The following is a 19,328-nucleotide window of genomic DNA, read 5'->3' on the forward strand; positions in this document are numbered from 1 at the left end:
TAGCAAAAGCCAAAGGGAGGCACCTCTCTGTAGCCCCCTCAGCCCATCAGCCTGTTCACAACATCTTAAAATCCTCCTACTCTCAGTTCAGCTCACAAAGCCCTCAGGATCCCCACTACCCATCATCCTGAATCTTGCCTGTGATTCCCTGCCTCTTCTCATCACAACATCCTCTTCCCTTGCTGACCCACTGGCTTTCTTTTCAAGGGAGAAAAGAGAGAAAAGGTAAATAAACCAAAAGCCTGGGAAGGGTTTGCTGACTGGTGGCTTCAGTTGCAAGTTCTTTGGCCAAAGCTATAGTAAGAGAGCAGGTTCAGGCTGCATGACTTCTTAAATCAGAGTAGATCTAAGGAGGAGGAGGAAATAAAGTGTCCATCATCATAAGTGGAGAGATATCCAACCTCAGTCTCAGCCCTGCCCTGGAGCGAGTACCTCATGTTTTCTGCTAGTGGCTGGGGTACCTCACAGTGCTGGCTGGTTGCCCTTGTTGGCTAAGAGAATGCAGACTTGCTGTGGCTAAGTAGTCATGGTATCAGAAAACACCTAACTGCTCTGTGCCAGCTTTATTTTCTTTTATCTGGAATTATTTGGCTTGGGCAGAAGGAGGAAGATCATCCGATGCATGAATGGAAGTTCACCTAGCAAGTGCCCAGCACCAATGTGATTTCCCTGTCTGTTCAGGGAAGATCTATCACCATGAAGCTGCATGGAGATCTGAAACTGCCACCAATGTCTTTCATCAGTTCCAGTTAAACCATCAGTGATGGTGTGTGTTACAGAGAGCAGCTCTTATATTGAGAGGGGTACCAAAACTGTCAAGGTAAATTTGCTTTCTGCCACTTAGGTACATGTCACCAGAGCCTAAGCTGCATCAGGGGCATTGCTGAAGGGTGACTTCATTCCTGATACCTTCATGCACCTGCTGGGAGCTCTGCCCATACTTAGAGAAACACTGTGGAAAGGACACTGTTGTCTACAGGCACATCAAGAGGTGCTTCTTCATGTGGAGCACTCTCAGATCAACTTTTTAAGTAAATCTGCAAAGCCTTATGTTGTAGACCCAAAGTTCATTTGCCAATGGAAACCAAGATTCAAATAGAGATACTCAAAGAAAACAGAAGTTACTTACCCAGAACCAGAAATCACCTGGTTCTTTCTTTCCCTGCTCTCTACTGGAAGTGAAGGGCAGGAGGGCACGTGAGGGAACATCCAAACCTCAGGCACTGGGCCTGTGGTGAGACCACAGTAAATTCCAGAGGAAGAGTGAACACTGAAATACCCAGCCTGGTTTGCTTAAGGTGCAGTGTTCCCAAACCTTATGTGTACTTGTGGAAAATCTGTTTGGAAGATAGGAAGTTACTTTGGAGTAAGTTTTTATTCTCCCTTGCTCGCTGCTCTTATGAGAGCCCCCACCCCAGATTTGACTCTGCCCCCCACTCCAGGTTGACTCTGCCCCCACCCCAGGTTTACCTACAAAGCTCAAGATTAAGCTCATTTGCACCCAGGCAGACTAAATCCTCCAAAGAATTGGATCAGTTTCCAAGTAGTCTAATGTTCTTTCTCAATATTGAATACTAGCAGACACTTGGAAAGTACAAGAAATTCTTGAATGGGAAAAAATAAAAGAATCTGGCAAGATGTTTCTCCCAAGTCCCTCAATTTGATTCTTCTACACATCCTGGAAAACTTTTTATTTTCCAAATTTATATATAGAATTTGAGAGGTGCTCTGAGTTTGAGCAAGTAATGTGGCATAATCATGACATTCATAAAAAACAATCGATTCCTTCTATAATTCTGCAATATTGTGACCTTGGTAACAAAGTGTATCAATTCCTCAGATTAATTGTGCATGAAGATCTTCCATTTTCCCTCATTTTGGATTGTTTTGTCTAGGCTCAGAGCTTCTGTTATTTCTGGTACGTTTTGTTTTGCTTAGAGAGGCCCAAATTGATCACACTTTCCTAAGTAAAGGAACTGTACAAAAAAAATGTTCCTCCCACTCTTCACACACTGAAGTGTTTTGTTTGCTGTGTAGACAGTTACAAGGTTGTGTTCAGAACTCTTTATCTGAATCACGAGCTTCTCATTTCACAGAGGTGCCTCCTTACCAGATGGTGCTTTCAAGAAAGTAATTTTCTTGTTTACTTTGCAGCAATTGACTCTGCCTAAGTGCTGGCTTTGGCCAGTTATTTTCAAATATTTTCAGTACGTGCTAATTCTGCAGTGCAGAGGCTTCTTCGTTTTATTGTTGAGAGCAGTAAGAAGTAATTCCTCTTTGAGAATGTGTACTAAAGCATTGGTAAGGGTTGATGTTCTTCCAGTTGTAAGACAGCCTGGGTTTACATCCTTTTTTTAGCAGCAATATCTGTTCCCCTTTAGACAGACAGCTGCTGGTTGCAGTTTGCCTTTTGCTCAGCACTCTGCTCCTTCTGCGTCTGGTGCTGGAAAATCTCCTGGCACAGAGGAGTTAAATATTTCTGAGCTCTTGCTTGAGTCATCTGTCCCCGGGTGGGGAGGGGGTTTGCTGCAAGCACGTCCTGCTCTGGAGCTGCTCCTGGAGCAGGAGCAGGGCTCACGTCCCCCATGCACCGCCCGGCAGAGCCGAGGCAGCGGTGCTGCAGGTCCCAGCCAATGGCACTGTCACTTTGCTCCGTGCATTCCAGGTGGAAGAGGGAATATAGGGAAAGCAGGTTTGGGCTCTGCTCTGTTCAGAAGCTGTGAGATTGTTCTCTGGCTCAGGCACTGCTTGGCACAGAAGAGATGTGTGTGGCCACAGTGTGAAATCCTCTTTGCCACCCAAAATGTGCAGCTTCACACAAACTACCTGCTGGGAATGGCTCCTGAATTGGACAAATTTGAGGAGCTGGTGGGGGGAGAGGGTGTAACACTATCTGGAGCCCAGAGAAATTCTAGTTCCTAAGCCAGATGTGACGTCTGTGTGTTCCAGAGCCCCCAGTACATCTCACACCTTTATTTTTTATGGCACTGTTTTGAACCCATAGACTTTTTTGGCAGGGATGTCCACAGGCTGACTGGAGGGTGTGTAAAGGACTGCTTTTCATTTTGGACTAGGCTATTACTAGCTTCCCTTTGCACTCCCTAGCTCTTGCATTGGCAGATTGGAGTAAACAATAAGGAACTTGGTCTTTAGGGGGCTCAGGTGAGTGAGGATGGGCCAGTGAAGGCAGATTTTTGGAAAAAGCCATGGGCAGGTGGCCTTAACATCTCATAATTTCTTCCAATAGAGGAAATCAGGGGGCACCAGGAGCTGAACAAGGAAAGGGATTGCTCTTCCAAGCCAGTGACCTCTTTTTTTCTCCACTTCTGCTGCACTGCTAGAACTTTATCCAGCCAGGGAGTCCAGGCTTAGTCTCCCACTTAGATCCCTTCTGTAATTTCCCAAGGTCAGCCGTCACTGGTATAAACCTGAATGACACAGCAATATCAAGGGAATAGTCCTGTGAGGGGTGGCTGAGGGGGCTGGTGTTGTTTAGCCTGGAGAAAAGGAGGCTCAGAGGAGCCTCTTCAGCTCTACTCTCCCTCTACTCTCTCTCTACAGCTACTCAAAAAGAACTTGTGGTGAGCTGGGGCTTGGCATCTTCTCACAAGTAATAAGCAAGAGCACAAGAAAATACAGCCTCACTTTTACATCAAGTGAGGTTTATATAAGGAAAAAAGTTCTTCACCAAAAGTTTTGTCAAGCATTGAAGCAGGCTGCTCAGGGAAATGGTAGAGCTGCCATCTCTGGAGGTATTTGAAAGACCAGCAGTTGTGGTACCTGGGGACATGGTTTAGTGGTGAACTTGGCAGTGCTGGGGCAGGAGTTAGACATGTTGACCTTTAGTGTAATCTCAACTTAAAATATTCTATTATTCTATGGCTCATCCAAATGCTTTCCTTCTAAATCTTCTAAGTTGGCAGTCCTTTGCTGAGTTTTCCTGTTCTTCTTTGCCTAGACCTTTTCTGTCTACCTTTCTCTTTCCTGTACTGGAATACAAAGGAGCTTGAGGGTACCATGGGGAGCAGAGGGAGCCTGAAAAGAAGCTAGAACTTGGGTATTTTTGCTAAAACACCTCATTGACTTCCCAGCCTGACTCACTGCACTCCATCACTCACTCCAGCCCCTCCTGGATGATGCAGGAGGTCATGGAGTTGTGTGTAGCTGTTGTAATGGTGTGCTGGTTTTGGCTGGGATAGAGTTGGTTTTCTCTGCAGTAGCTCTTTTGGGGCTGAGTTTTGATTTGGGCTGGAAACAGAGTTAACAACACAGATGTTTCAGCTGTTGCTGAGCTGTGCTTACACAGAGTCAAGGCCTTTTCTGCTCCTCACCCCACCAATGAACAGGCTGGGGGTGCACAAGGGGCTGGAAGGGGACACAGCCAGGACAGCTGTCCCCAACAGACCAAAGGGATGCCCTACACCCTATGGACTCAGGCTATAACAATGGGGAGAGAAGGAGAAGGGGGGGAAGCTCAGAGTGCTGGCATTTGTCTTCCCAATTCACCATTATGTGTGATGAGGCCCTGCTTTTCTAGAGCTGACTGAACACCTTGTCTGTGGGAAGGGGCGAAAGAATTCCTTCCTTCACTTTGCTGATGTGTGTGGCTTTTGCTTTACCTGTTGAACTGTCTTTATCTGAACCCAGCATTTTTTCCACTCCTACCCTCCCAATTCTCACCCCTATCCCACCAGGGAGAAGGCAGTGAGTGGCTGTGTGGTGCTTCACCGCTGTCTGGGGTTGAGCCACGTTACACAACATGCACACAAATCCTTTATTTTGGTTACCACTGGTTACCCAGCTCCCCTCATTGCATAACGTCCGACAGGAGCACCAGGTGACTTGTCACCCTATCTCCTCTCACCTCCACTCACCTCTTGGCTCCTGCTCAGGCAAAAAGGCAGCAGCCTGTGCTGCTCTGAGCCAGCCCAAGGGCTGCACCCTCAGCCTAACCTGGAGCCACTTCCAGGCACCACAGAGAGTGGCCCTACAGCAATCCTCTGTGCCATGCCCCACCAACTCTGTTCTTGACCATAACTTTATGCCTTCAGGGCTGTACAGATGCAAGTATTTTTCCTAAGCACATTTGTACGTCCTGCACCCCTCTGGGAGTTTTTAGTATAATATTTGTACTTTGGGAAAATGAGCATCTTTACTCCTGGGAGCCAGGAGTTCCCTGCACATTCCCAGAAGAAGCTTAGGAAGAGCCCTGTGAACCTGTTTGCATCCACACATCCTGCTCAGAGAAACTTGGCTCCCGATTGCTTCTGGAAAGAGGCACTGAAACTCCTCCTTAATGCCTCATTTCTCTTGCTAAATTTTAGACAGAAAACCCTTCCTGGGTACAAGGTTGTGCCTCTGTTGTAAGCCACATCAGTGCAAGATGACTGAAACCAGCTACCTCTCCCAAGAGCTACTGGGAGGTAATTACATTATCCTGCCCCTGCAGACTGCTGGGACTGAGCCATGACAACCATTGACAGAGACAGTGTTATGTTGCAACCACTACTTATTATTGTGGTTAAAATATACCCAGAGCACATAAAACATGAAGTAATCCTTCCCATCTTTCTAGAGGGCTCCAAGTGCTGCTGCCAGCTGGGACAACACCAGTGGGACTCTGTAAGGTCTCCTGGCTGGAGCAGCAGTCCCTCCCTCCACAAAATGTTAAGCTGCTTGGTGATTTCAGCAAGATTTTCCAGTGAAAGAGAAGCCTCAGTTTTTGTAGTGGTGGCCACACAGAGGACAGAGACGCTAATTTTAATTCCTGTTCCTGCTAAGGAAAAATCTGCATTTTAAAAGATTATTGATCAAGCAGAAGAAACAAATATTGAGAAAATAAGATGGATGGTTCTGAGAGCCCTGGGAATGACTTGTTTTAGTACTAATCTGCTGTGTTGTCTTGTTCCCTCAGAGCATGACTAATCCTGCAGTACACTGCAGGGGTCTGGCTCTTGCTCTGCCCAAGTGTGACCAGAGCAGTGCTTGGCCTCTGGACTTGTGACTAATTCAGGATTGCTTTTATTTTTGTCGGCTTCCAGGCAGGAACCTGGTGATCTTGCCCTTGTACCCCTCCTGCCCCCTTACCCAGACTGCTGTGGGTTTCCCCTCATCCTTTTGCTGTGCTGTGGGACATGGTGGTGCTTCTCTCACAAACGTGTCTTGCCTGGGCTGCAGCACCCTGCGGCTGGCCCCGTGCTGGTGGAGCACTTTAGCCCAGGAATCACAGGGATGCTGTGCCTCAGCTTCAAGGAGAACCCCATGTCTCAGACACTGGCCAGGAGGGCAATTACATTGCTGTGAATGACCATGCAACACTTCAAAGGGAGGTAATTAAACATCTGAAGGCCAGAGACCTGCATTAATGGCAAGAGATATCAATCAAGAGCTGTGGGGGCAGTGTCACTGCCCAGGTGAAATGATGATCCCTGGCTGTGCTGCTACCAGTCTGTTGTTTCTGAAACTTGAGAAAGAGATTTGAGACCTATGGAAATTTGGAAATCATATTAAGTGATGAATCTTAGAAAGTAATTACAGAGAAAGAAAAACAAGCAAAATGAGTAGTGGGGTTTTTTTTTCCCTTCCTCCCCCATGTGAAATGGTAATGGAATATGGTTTCCTGGTGTGGTGCTTTAAGTACAGTGTGTCCCAGTTTCACAGTGTTCAGTACAATGTGTACAAAAAATAATATGAGTGTGTTGTGGTTAGGCTGTTTATCAGCTATCTACTTTACTAAGTTGCTATTTCTATAAAGGTGGTGTTTTCACTATGAATTAACTATATAAGTAAAGAAAATGAAAAATCTGTTACCAGAAAATTAAATCTCACAGGATCCTGAAAAGAAGCTGCAGGGAGCAGTCAATGTCAGGAAGGTAACCTCCTGGGGTTTTTTTCCTCCCCTTTTTAAAGTATGACATAGTTTGGGGCTTTTTTTGTTTTGGTGTGGAGGAGGGGGATGATGATATTTGTTTTAATAAATGGTTCCTGGATAAAGAAAGCAACTACACTGTCACTTTGCAAAATTTGCTGTGTCTCCTATCCTCTGCTGTAAGTCCTCTGAATATGAAATTATTGTGTAAAGTTGGCATCATTCAACCATCATTCTGTGCCAATACCTGCAACTGACAGCATGTTCCAAAAGTCCATCAAACCCTGGTTCACATTTCTAATGACTGGTCATTTCAGCCAAGTGTGTGCTTCTTTTTATTTGCTCTTCATGGAAAGGCTTGTTTTCTTTAAAGGTAAGTTGATGTTTTTGTCTCTTCCATGATGTACATGGAAGGGGTGTTTAAGCTTCCTTTTGCTCCCCATCCTTCTCTTTGTGGTCCCTTCAGGCTCCTCACATGGTGGTGGGACTTTGGTCCTTCACCTGCTGCAGACACTGACTGGTCAAAGCAAAGACTGCAAAAGCTGCTAGGCTCACTTGTTGGTGTGTGCTCTGCAGATTTCCCCTTTCATGTCCTCCAGCCCAACTGGAACTGTGCAGAATAATCATAACTTTCTTCTCCTTTTGCTGGCAGGAGCAAGATAGCTTTGTCCTCTTCTCTGATAGTCAAAGCAGCCCATCTCTTCATTAGATCAACTTTCAAGTTCCTATGCCCTTAATACACATGCCTAGAAATTCACACTGTATTATATTCCAATATTTCCCCTTGGATGGGACACACCCCTCTCAAGACTGAATCTTCCCCTCAATGGATCCCAGTGCCATTGATGGGTCATCATAAGCTCACTCCTTTCTCTCTCTCTTTTCAGCATTTCCAGGTTTCTCTTCGTCTTCCAGATAATTTTTGTTGCTGCTTCCAAAAATGAGTTTTGCATTATTGAATTTCATTTCCATTCAGTTCAGTCCTATGGGAGTTCAGACACATTATCCTTTTCCTCCTCTGTGCCAATGTCTTTCAGCTTTGTAAAACACTTCCATGGGTATGTTAACCTCAGGAGTTACCGGACAGGAAGGATTTCTCCCAAGACTAGTCCTTGGGAAAAAAACACTAGGTATTTCTTCCCCATCTCCAGCACATAATTCCTTTTCAACTTGAAGCATGGATCACCTCTCCTATGAGGAAAGGCTGAAACAGTTGGGTTTGTTCAACCTGGAAGAAAAAAGGCTTTGGGGTGACCAAACTGCATCTTTGCAGTACCTGAAGGAGCCTACAGGAGAGCTGGAAAGGGACCATTTACAAGGGCATGTAGTGATAGGATAAGGGGGAATGGCTTCAAACTGACAGACAGTGCATTTGGATTAGATGTTAGGAAGAAATTCTTTCCTGTGAGGGTGGTGAGACACTGAAACAGGTTGCCCAGAGAAGTGTTCTCTGAAGTGTTCAAGGCAGGTTGGATGGGGCTCTGAGCAACCTGGTCTAGTGAAGTGTCCCTGCCCAAAGCAGGGAGTTGGAAATAAATGATCTTTAATGTCCCTCCCAACCCAAACCATTCTGTGTTTCAATGAAAGAGATATTCATGTCCTGTGTTTATTCATCCAGCCTTTCTGCAAAAACCTACCAGCCCTTGACCAGAGCGTAGATGAGACTCAGTCGCTTTGGCATAAAGCTCAGGCTCCTGGGTTCAAACACTGCTGAATGCTGACCACGGGCCTGTTTATGACTTTGAGAAGGGCACAGTAAGGGCTAAGCCCAAGTATAAGGTGGCACAACATGCAGCTGGAAACAAAAAAGAGAGGTATGGTGCAGAGCATCCTGTGACACTACTCCAAAACTACATTTTGTGTCTGAAGTCAAAAGACAAATTTGTTAGCCCAGGTGAAGTTACTACTGACTGCTTTTCTCAGACAGATGTAACATCTTTAATTGGAAATACCAAAGTCTGTCCATGACTTCTGGTTACAGTAGCTCACTTAATTAGTAAACCTCAAGCCCATCCATTTAGTTTTTAAACCAACTCTCTTCCTGTTCAATATATGTACTATTTTCCTTTCTAATGTAAAGATCTGGTACACTGAAATCAGGGATCTAGTAAGAAAACTTGATCAAGGGAGAAATTGTTTCTTCTTTTATTGAGTTACAAATGTATTAGAAATGCCAACAAACAGATCCAAAACTACCACCGGCTTAAAATAACTTGAATGAGAAAAGATTTTAGAAATATCCACAAGAGGTCACTGTTATCATTAGCAATAACTAAACAGAACTTCACACTTGAGAGCTGAGCATCCTTTCTCCCTTAGAGGAAACATAAGGTCGTTCAGAATGAATGTTCCCCCAATACAATCTCTCTCATCTATCTTACAAAACAAAATGATTGAGGTAACAGTTTGTTATTACTAAATTAGTCCTAAGAATCCTAGATTTTAAAGAAACTAAAATTATTCAACAATTTCCTTGTTGAAGAATGACCTTTGCAAATCAAGATATTTTAATTGGAAGAATTTACAGAGATGTGCACATGGTCTGCTTTATGGTTTCCCAGGGTACTAAAGCAGAAAACATAAATAAATAAGCCTCAAAATTTTGTCTTTCTTAGGTTGGTGGAGGATGGCAAACTCCCTTGGGGGAGAAAGGGGAGAAAGGCTGGAGCCTTTTCTTATCTTAAAAGACATGCAGACTGAGGAAAATGCCAGCAGAAATAAAAGCATCCTTCTTTTAATCTTACAATGCAAGATCCATACATTTCTTTAGGTTAAATGAAATAGTAACCTGATACTCTGACAGTTAAATTTGGTGGTAAAAAAAAAGGGCAATTTTGAACTGGGACCTCCAGAATGCTAAATTTTCAATCCCACAGAAATACAGTGACTGCCTGTAATTTCCACCATGCCAAACACAAGGGGAGAGTAGGATCCATGTTATTTGAGCATTCTCCTTTTTCAACGAAATTGCTTTCTCTTACCTTGAAAGAATCACTGAAAAGCATCATATTTGAATGATTACAATGCAGACAAAGGTGCCTTTCCTTTCTAGGTCCTCATATGAAATGGAAAAAGAAAGTAGGGAGGTCACCATAATGTGCTGTAGACAGTAATTCATAGCAGCAGCGTTGCCTACTTAGCGTGATTGCTCCAAAGTATTCTGCTGTCCAATGGAGGCAGCCATTCCTCACAAAAGCAGCAGTCTGCTTCCTCAGAGGGAAACAAACAGGATGGAAAGGGCAGAGGGATATTACTTTAGGACAGATGCAGATCCAATGAAGCGGTGCTCGACTCGGGCCTTGTGCCCAAATGACAGTGTAACTGCTGTGTTAATGGAAACCCTGGAGCTGGAATGAATATGGGCCTTTCTCTGGGCAGGCAGTCGCTGGACCAGAGTAATTCTATACTGTGATTGAGGTGCAGATGACAAGAGACAAAAATAGGCTTTGCTTTTTTTTCAGCATCAGTTTTGAGCCTGCTGAGTAAAATCTTCCATTCTGCTCATTATTGTTCCTTAACCTCTGGGCAAGTTGGTCCAAGAGGATTTCTAGTCAACGCCTCTCCTGACCTTCTCTACCTAAGCAAATTTGCTATAATAACTGTTACAGAATACATCATCTCCCAGTAGTTGCTTGAGAGTGGTTCTCACTAGGTTGTGCTAGTTGAAGCAAAGCCAATGTATTTCCAGAGGGCAGTGATTATTCATGGGAAATAATCTTTTTCAGGAAAGCAAAGCCACCAGTTGAGCCATTCTAGAGCAGCTATTGCATTGTCTTTGTTTTGGAACAGCTATGCTGGTCTAAAAAGGCCAGAGGATTACCAGATAACCTGGTGTTCACACACACCCACACCCTGCATCTGGCTGGGAGTGTGCAGATGTGCACCTGTCCATACAATAATGGGGACATGTTACATGGCCAGGCACTGAGAAGCCTTAGTGGCCTGTGGCCCTTCTTGATCACAAAAATGTGTTCTCTATGCAAGGGGAAATATTGTTGTAGTTTTTCATATCACAGATTCATAGAATTGGCAAGATTGGAAAAGAGCTTTAAGTTCATCAAGCCAAACATTGCTCTTGCACCACCATGTTCACTACTAAGCCATGTCCCTGAGTCCTCTATCCACATGTTTTTTGAATGCTTCCAGAGATGGGGATTCCACCACTTCCCTAGGCAGCCATTCCAATGCCTGGCAACCCTTTTGATGAAGAAATTTTTCTAAATATCCAGTGATGACTTGGCCCTTGGCCATAAAATATAAGGCTGTCTTTGTGATTGAGGTGGACAACTTCAATTTCTCCTCAAGTATCTTAAAAATTTTAAACCTCCCTTTTGACAAAGATCATTGGTATATCTGGCTTTTTCCTTTCCATTCAGCACTATTACAAATGGTGTCTACCACTACAATTACTTGACAGTGGCATGAAGTAAGGCTTGTTTGTGAGCTTGCTCGTGAACCGTTTTTGCAGTTGATGGAAAGCACAGCAGCATCTGAGCCCAGGCATTGAAGAGGTAAATCCTGTGAGTGAGAGAGAAGCAAGGATGGCAGCACAGCATAGAGCTGGAAATCCTTTTGTGGTGGTTTTCCTGTGGGAAGTGAAAAAAAGTTCTCTTGAAACACAATTAAGTGAAAGGCAAATGATAAAACTGGTGCTTTGAAAAATGAACATAGACTTTTCTAGGCCATCTGTTTCCTAAATATGGGAGGCAATCCAGTCTGGAAGCATGTTCCCAAACACCTTTCATGTACAGCAAGGGGTTTCTCCCACCCAAAGCTGATATTTCTTTCCAGGGGTAGGTGCCCTGTCGTGTTCCCAAGCTAATCATATTGCTACCTTAGATGATAACTAAAGAACAGGAACTGGAGTGATTTTTTTTTCTGATTCAGCTATAGTTACTATGAGGAAGGGTAATCTGTGGGGTGCACTCAGATATACCTTGTGATTGAAGTCCACATCTGTGACACAGTTTGATTCACACTTGCTGAATATTAGAAAGGCAACATTCATGATAGTGATCAATATATGTGCTGCATGTAACAATGGCAGTTCAGGTAATTAGGAAGGATGCCTAGAATGAAGCTGGCATCTGAAACCTGCAGGTTTCCCTTCAGAGAAAGGCATAAAAGAGTAAAGCAGGAGGAATTAGCACATTTGGCTTTCAAGCCCTGTGGAAAAATTCTCTTTGCCAGTGGCAGAAGCTCTATCAATCAGAGGAGGAAAAGGATGCTGCCTTTGAACCTCTTTGCTTTCTTACCTCTTAGAGCTTTGGCTCATATCAAAATGAGGGACATTGGCAAGGATGTGTGCACACACAACAACAGCAGGTAAGAGTATTGTAGCCACTAGAAAGAAAGGTTTCTTCATTCAGCCCTTGTAATCCTTGGGCAGGGCTTTATTTAGATGTTTCTAATTACCACAGTATGTTTAAATAGATACCCAGAGTAATCAGCAGGGAGCAACAGCTCTCCTCACTGCCTGGCAGGGCTGATGATGACAAGGGTCATGTAATGGTTTAATACGATGCCACTTAATATCCTACTTAAGCAGTGTAATTATGGGGTTTATTTGATAAAGCAAGAAGGTTTATCTCCTGCAGAAGGAGTGAATGAGATTGCCAGATGCAGGTGCTGCTGCATTATAAGATTCATATTTTATATCATATAGTTTTTACAGCCTTGTCCACTTGGGTGATTTTGATTTTCTAAATCCAACACAGTCTGTCTCTTCAGTCTGTCTCAGTGGTGCCCCTGTATAAATAAGCCACTTTCCTCTAGTAGTTGGCAGCTCTCATTACAAATATTTTCTGCCAGCTGCTCTTGGAAGATTCCTTTATTTTAGCTTTTCACCACAAAATGGAGATCTCAGACACTCATCCCATGTTTTAACATAGTATGCCTCAAAGGAAGTGATTCAGTCTTTGTATACAGTCTTGGTCGACAGCAAAGTTTTCATGCAGAAACATAAAAAAGAGATTTATGTAACTAATATAACACTGAAAACAAACAAGCCCTCCAACCAAGTTCAAAGCACCAGGTTAACGTGTACTTTCTAAATAAATATGGTGCTTTCAAGTTCGTCTAGACCTCATGATCTAAATCTTAAGATGCTCAGAAGAACTGAGGGGGAGGGAGGGGGGGACTGTGCTAAAATTTCAGAGCCATTGGGGGGTTTTCTGTAAGAATTCACGAGTGCTGAGCTCTTGCCACATCTTCTGAAGACTGTAACAGGAGAGGAGGGTGCCTGGCATTGAGGGCAAGGGCAAGACCCTCTGGGGAAGCGTACCCCCATCAGAGCAACACTGCTTCCTGCAAAAAATACTGAAACAAATAATCTGACACCTGGAATGGAGCAGGGAAGGAGTAGCTGCCAATGTAGGCTTGTCAAGCCAGCCTTATTTCTCTGTGTGACAGGGTGACAGATCTGGCTGACAGAAGCAAATGCATGTCTGGTCACGGCGGCTCCCACAGAGCGCTCCCAGGCAAGCGCAGCGAGTGTGTGGTCTAGACAGAGCTACTGCGTGGTGGGCACAAAACAGCCTGGAAAACATTGCTCAGAGAGGAACAGCGATTAACTCATTATCAAAATGGAAGTTTTGATCAAGAAGGGCTCAGTGGGAGGCTGCTGTGGCCCTGTGATTGCTCAGAGTCCTGGGCAGTGCAGCCAGCAGTGCCAATGATGGACTGGAGAATGAGAATGGTGCATTTACAGACAGCAGCAAGGAGTGAGCACCTCAGGGGTGCTGGGGCAGGCTCCAAAAGGCTTGAAGTATTTAAGATATGTCCCTGTAAAAAAAAGAAAAAAACAAAGCAATTTAATGCAATTTGAAAGGAAAGTGTCCAAAGTCCAAATGCCAGAGAGGGATCAGCTCTGCAAATAAGCAAGTCTATAAAAAAATTTAAAAACTCTAGTGGACTGGTTGTTTAAAGTGAGTCTACTGTGTCATGCTGCAGTAAAAAAGATAAATCTCCTGTTCCTACATGTACATAAGAATATGTAAAGTAATGCTTTAACTCTGTTCAGCTCAGGTAAGGTCTTAGCTGGAAGGCTATGTCAGGTTTGTGGTACTGCACTTGACAGAAGGTGAGACCCAAGAGGAAACAATGCAGAAGAGACCCCTGGAAAAGGCAGAGCCAGGAAAGCAGGATCAATTTCCCAGGTCTGAAAGTCATGGGTTTGGTTTAGCCTGAGGAGAGGCAGCTAATCTGCCCTTCATGCCTCTCCTGGAGGAGACAACTGAACCAGTGTCACAGCAAAGATGGTAAGGTTAGACATTATATAAGCCTCCCTTGCTGAGGCAAGAGACATTGTCAGGCCTCATTACCAGTGGCTGAAGGAGGGCTGAGACAGGCATTGCTGTGGAGCAGCCCCCATGCAGCAGACACCAAGTGCCTGAGGGTGGTGGTGGGTGACCCTGCAAGGAGGGCAGCCAGCTCTGCCGGAGTGGCACAGCTGCCTCCAGCACCCGCACATGGGCTCAGACATCCATGATTTTGCTGAAACAGCTGGCCAAGGTGGTCTCCCTTCTTCCAGCCTTTAAACTCTGCCTGCTCCCTCTGCTAAGTGATGAGAAAAATAATGGAAAACATTGCTGAAAGGCATAAAGTTGTTCTTGGAACCTAGGAAATATATGCAAGTGACCTTGATGTGCTGCCTGCCTGGCATGGGCCTGTGTATGCATGCCTTTACCTTGAGGTCAGTGAGACAATAACCTGTGTTTGGGTCAGCACCTCTCTTCAAATTTCTGCAAGATTCATCTGTATGTTACTCAAATGGCACAGTTTCAACAAGGTGTTATTTTACAAATGCTATTTAAAGTATTCAAACTTCTGGAGAAACCAGTGAGTCGTGGACTGTATAGAGTACCGTGGTTTGAAATTCTGAAAGACATGTAGGTATCTGGTGGTGAGCTGAAGTGCAGGGCACTAACATCTAACCTTTCTTGAAATAGGTAGTCTCTTGCTTTGCTTCCTGTCCTCCATCTAGTACAAGGGCATGGCAGTCACCAGACATCTTAGGCTTTGAAAGAAAATGAAATGAAATGGAAATGAAAATGAAAATCAATGAAAGGAGCCTGCAACCATTCTTACCTCAAGAAGAAACAGCTTTTTGTCCCTGGGGAGAACACAGGTTTGTGACAAACTGAGGGGAAGGATATCCTGCTCTGCCTGCCAGCTTTTGAAAGCCGTATGTATCATGCCCTCTCAGCTGGCACAACCAAGGAACTGGCTCTCTTCATGTCCACGGGGAATTAAGGCTGGCTGAAGGAATGTAGAAAATCTGAAGTGATTCAGACAAGCATGACTCAGCCACCCTGTCACAGTAAGTTTATAATGCTGAGGAAGAAATTTACTCTTGAACATATTTTAATTGACACACCAGATAATATACAGTGAAAGAATATCTTTCAAAATAAAAGATGACAGACTTTCAACATCTGGTCTAGTTCCCTGCAACTATACTAGCAGATGTAAACTGTTATGTATTCCATTAGCAAATATCCTTCCTTTATTTCCTTTCTCTAAGTATATGAAAGCAGATGTATATATTTTTATTACAGCCATAATAATCTATCTTAATTTTATATATTCATGCTTGAATTCTGGATTTAAGCAAAAACTGCTCATGGTGCACAAAATTCTGCATGCTGAAATGGCAAGGAATTTTGCTAATTGCTTATGTGAGGCTAGGATTTTGCTCAATGAGATTATTCATGTGTCGGGAGTTTCCAGAAGCGGTATAAACTAACAGTATAAACTGTGAGTCTGAAGCTGAAGTTGTGTTTATAGGAACCATAATTGCACCAGAAAAATTCTGGGGGTTTTGTTGTTGTTGAGCTTATTTGCATTTTTTCTTCTGGAGCTGATTGAATGAGGACTGCTTGCAAGTCCTTATTTTGGCTGTCTCACGGTGATCAGAGAATGACAGAGTGGAAGAGCTGTGCCAGCCTTGCTCACTGCGCCCTGTCCCAGGAGCCCTCAGGGAGGTTTTGCAGGGATCCAAGAGGGGCTCCCAAGAGGGGTGCACAGGCCAGGGAAGAAAACCTGCCAAACTACTGGTTCAGATGATTCTTTATTTAATTTTTATTTTTATTTATATTTTTTCCTGCCTGCAGTAGTTCCTCACAAAGAAGATTCCCAGCTTTGGCTGCCCTTAGAGCTGCCAGCTCTCTGCTCTGGTGCACACCACCTAACCTCTGTTAGTTCCAAAAGCTAACTTAGCACAGACCCACCATTTCTCCCTCATTTTCACATGGGCAGCTCAGCTGCTGAATTCAGGGGGTAGTAACTTCCAGCAAAGCTGTAGTGGCAAGTAACTGGGGGAGGTGACCTCAGCCACTGGAGCAGAACCAGCTGGGACAGGATGTGTCACATCCTGTGCCCCACTGCCCACTACAGCCAGTGTTAAAATCCCTGCTTTTATTGACCACACAGAATTGTTTTGGTAGGGCATTGTTCAAAGCATCTAGCACAGCATCTTCCCTGACAAAGCGTGTTAAAGGAATGGGAGGGGGAAGCCAGCCTCTGAAACAGCAGTAGGCTGTCAACACACACAACATAGTGCTCATTCATCCAACATCAGCCTCTCCAAATATCTGAGTTAAAAAGTAAGCTTTGAAGCCAGCCTGGGAGGTAAAAATTGAAGGAGATGAGAAATTTGCATCTTTTTGTGCATTCAGTCAAAACTGCTCCTGCAAAAACACATAAAAGCCCCTAACCATTATGGATTTGTATATGTAGATTTAATTTTTCAGCTGCTTTACAGTAAGACAGAGAAACCTGCCAACAGAAGCACTGTCACTATGTTCCATTACCATGTATTCATTTACATGACTATCAGAGACCAGCCACTTAAATACATCATTGTTAGGGAAGTGGTCTACTTAAAGAATGTGTGGCCCATTCACCCATAAAACACTAATTATCACAGCAGCACCTCTCCAATGAATCACTGGTAATGAGACACCATTATGGAAAGTATCAATTTTCAGTGCAACTCAGCCACACTGTAGATGGTCAAGTAATTGTGCTGAAGTGCCTAACAAATAAAACTTTTCCATGAAAATACATCGCTCTCTGAACAAAATCATTTTCCAAGAGGGCTTAGCAGGGTTTTTTTGGTATTTATATTAGGAGCAAATAACACCTTGGTCTGTGTGTTGCCTGTTGCTCTTAGGAAACCTGGATAGGTCATTACTAACGATAAGAGGAAATCTGTCACAATCTATTATCCTCAAGTATAAGGTCACATTTGTGCTTCCTATCAGGAGGGAAGAAGATTCACAAGGCCTTTAATCAGAATCACAGAATCACAAAATGGGAAATGAAGGAAGGGACCACAGTGGGACATCTGGTCCAACCTCCCTGCTCAGGCAGGGTCATCCCAGAGCACATGGCACAGGATTGCCTCAAATGGTTCTTGAATATATTCAGTGACAGGAAACTCCACAGCCTCTCTGGGCAATCTGTGGCAGTGCTTGGTCACCCACACAGTAAAGAAGTTCTTCCTAATGTAATGTGATTTCATGACACAGACATGCAATTGAAAATATTCTCTGTTTGGTATTTCTGTGCACTTCTTGGTGGCACCTAGAGGCAGTGTATCTTTGTCATGAAGCAGACAAAACAGGTTTTTCAGATTTCTTGACTGACTTCATAAGATTCCCTCAGGAGCATATTTTCATATACTGAGGGGCAGAAGAGGCAGTTTCATACAGGTGTAAAATGGGGCAGGGCTTTGGTTCATGGGAAAAAAACGAACCTGCTTTCTCTGAAAAGGAGATATCTATCTCAGATGTTCTGTGAGTCAAGAGTCCCTTCTCTGAGGCAGGTGCTCTACATCTCTGCCCTGACAGCCCACATTACAGAGAATCAGGTCATTGCCAGAGCTCATTGCAGCCTTCAGGTTCATTTTGTTGGAAGGAGATGGTGCCTCTTGCTGCAAAGTGTCTAGAGCAGCTGGAAGGAAATCTGCACAGCAACATGCCTGCCCATCCTCCTTTGGAAGGAAAGCAAGTGAGAGGACAAGTCATGTCTGCACAGGGCTCAGGAGTGACAGCCCCAGGCAGTGACAGGTTCTCCAAGCAGGTGCCTTGGCAGTGTATTAGGTGACCTCCCCTGCTGCTGGCAGAGCTTTCCAGGCCATGGAAGCAGGCAGCAAGGGGAAAGGCAGCGCTTGTGTTAAGCCAGGGAGCTTTTTACACCATGAGAGCCCCCCGGTGTCAGGATGCCCAAAGCTGGACAAAGATACTGCTTCCAACAAGTTCCTGAGGCTGGCTTCCTCCTGAGTACATCAATGAGACCAAGCAGGTCCAGGCTGATAATCATGGCCAGCACTTTACCACAGGGTGTAAACAAGAGAATGCACCATGGTTTTTCTCATTCTTGAGCTCTGTGCACACACTGAAGGCCTATTGTAAAAGCTATTCAAGGATGAGCACATGGCATCAGTCAATAGGAGGGATCAAATACTTCCTCCTGTCTGCTCCAGCTGCAGTGCCTGGTTTAATTTTGAATGCATTCTTGCAGGGGTATGGATATGGGCCTCTCCTGCATCCTCTGAGGACCACAGCTGCACACTCACAAGCATCACAGTCCTGCATGTCTCACATATATAGACATATTTCCCTAAAAAAGTCAATTTCCCAGGTTGATCCCTGTGGCTTGTCTCTAGCTAGACAATTTTGCTCACTTTTTGCATTTCCAAGAGCATCTCCTAGTGCCTGTGGGATGCATTCACATAGCCATGCACTACTTTTATCTTACAACACCTACATGAAGTAGGTTATTGTGGAGGTTTGCTCTTGTGAGGGATCTGCTGCTGCCTGGGATGTGGTTGGGAACAAGACAGCAGGGCATTTACATTCTTCTCTTTGCTTAAGCAGCTGTCTCTTCCAGATTCTCTTGTGTGAACTCAAATCTCCCAGCTCAGTTGTTCACTGCTAAATATCTTTCTTCTTGCTTTCTCTGGCATGTGACTGTGCCAAGGATGTAAGTCTATGATAAGAGGACAGGTATTTAGTATTTTTCAGTTGGAATGGGCGCTTGGTGGGCATGCTGCCTGCCTCATTCCAGAACAGTGTAGGCTTGTGAGTGGGATTTTATGGGGCCTGATTTATTACAGATTCGTTCATCATGGATTCAAGCAGCTGGCAGGAGGCTGGAGGGGCTGGTGCTTGCTCTCCAGTGCACAGGGCTCTGTGGCTGCAGGCAAAGCAGACCCACAACCCTCACCCAGGTCCTGTTCTTGGGTGCTGCCCTTATTGGCTGCTTAATTGCCCCTGCCAGTGTGTGATTCAAAAGCACTGGTAGGCAGCTCTGGTTTTGGCAGGACAGGAGCTTCCTCTGATCCATGAAATACTTCTGGCTGTTGACTCCACGCATCAGGTTTCTCCCTGCAGAAAGCTCAAGGCAGGAGTGGATGTGTACTTTGTGGGCTGGGTTTTTTGAACCTTCATTTCTC

This window comes from Molothrus ater, chromosome 2 (assembly GCF_012460135.2).
Source record: "Molothrus ater isolate BHLD 08-10-18 breed brown headed cowbird chromosome 2, BPBGC_Mater_1.1, whole genome shotgun sequence".
NCBI lineage: Eukaryota > Metazoa > Chordata > Aves > Passeriformes > Icteridae > Molothrus > Molothrus ater.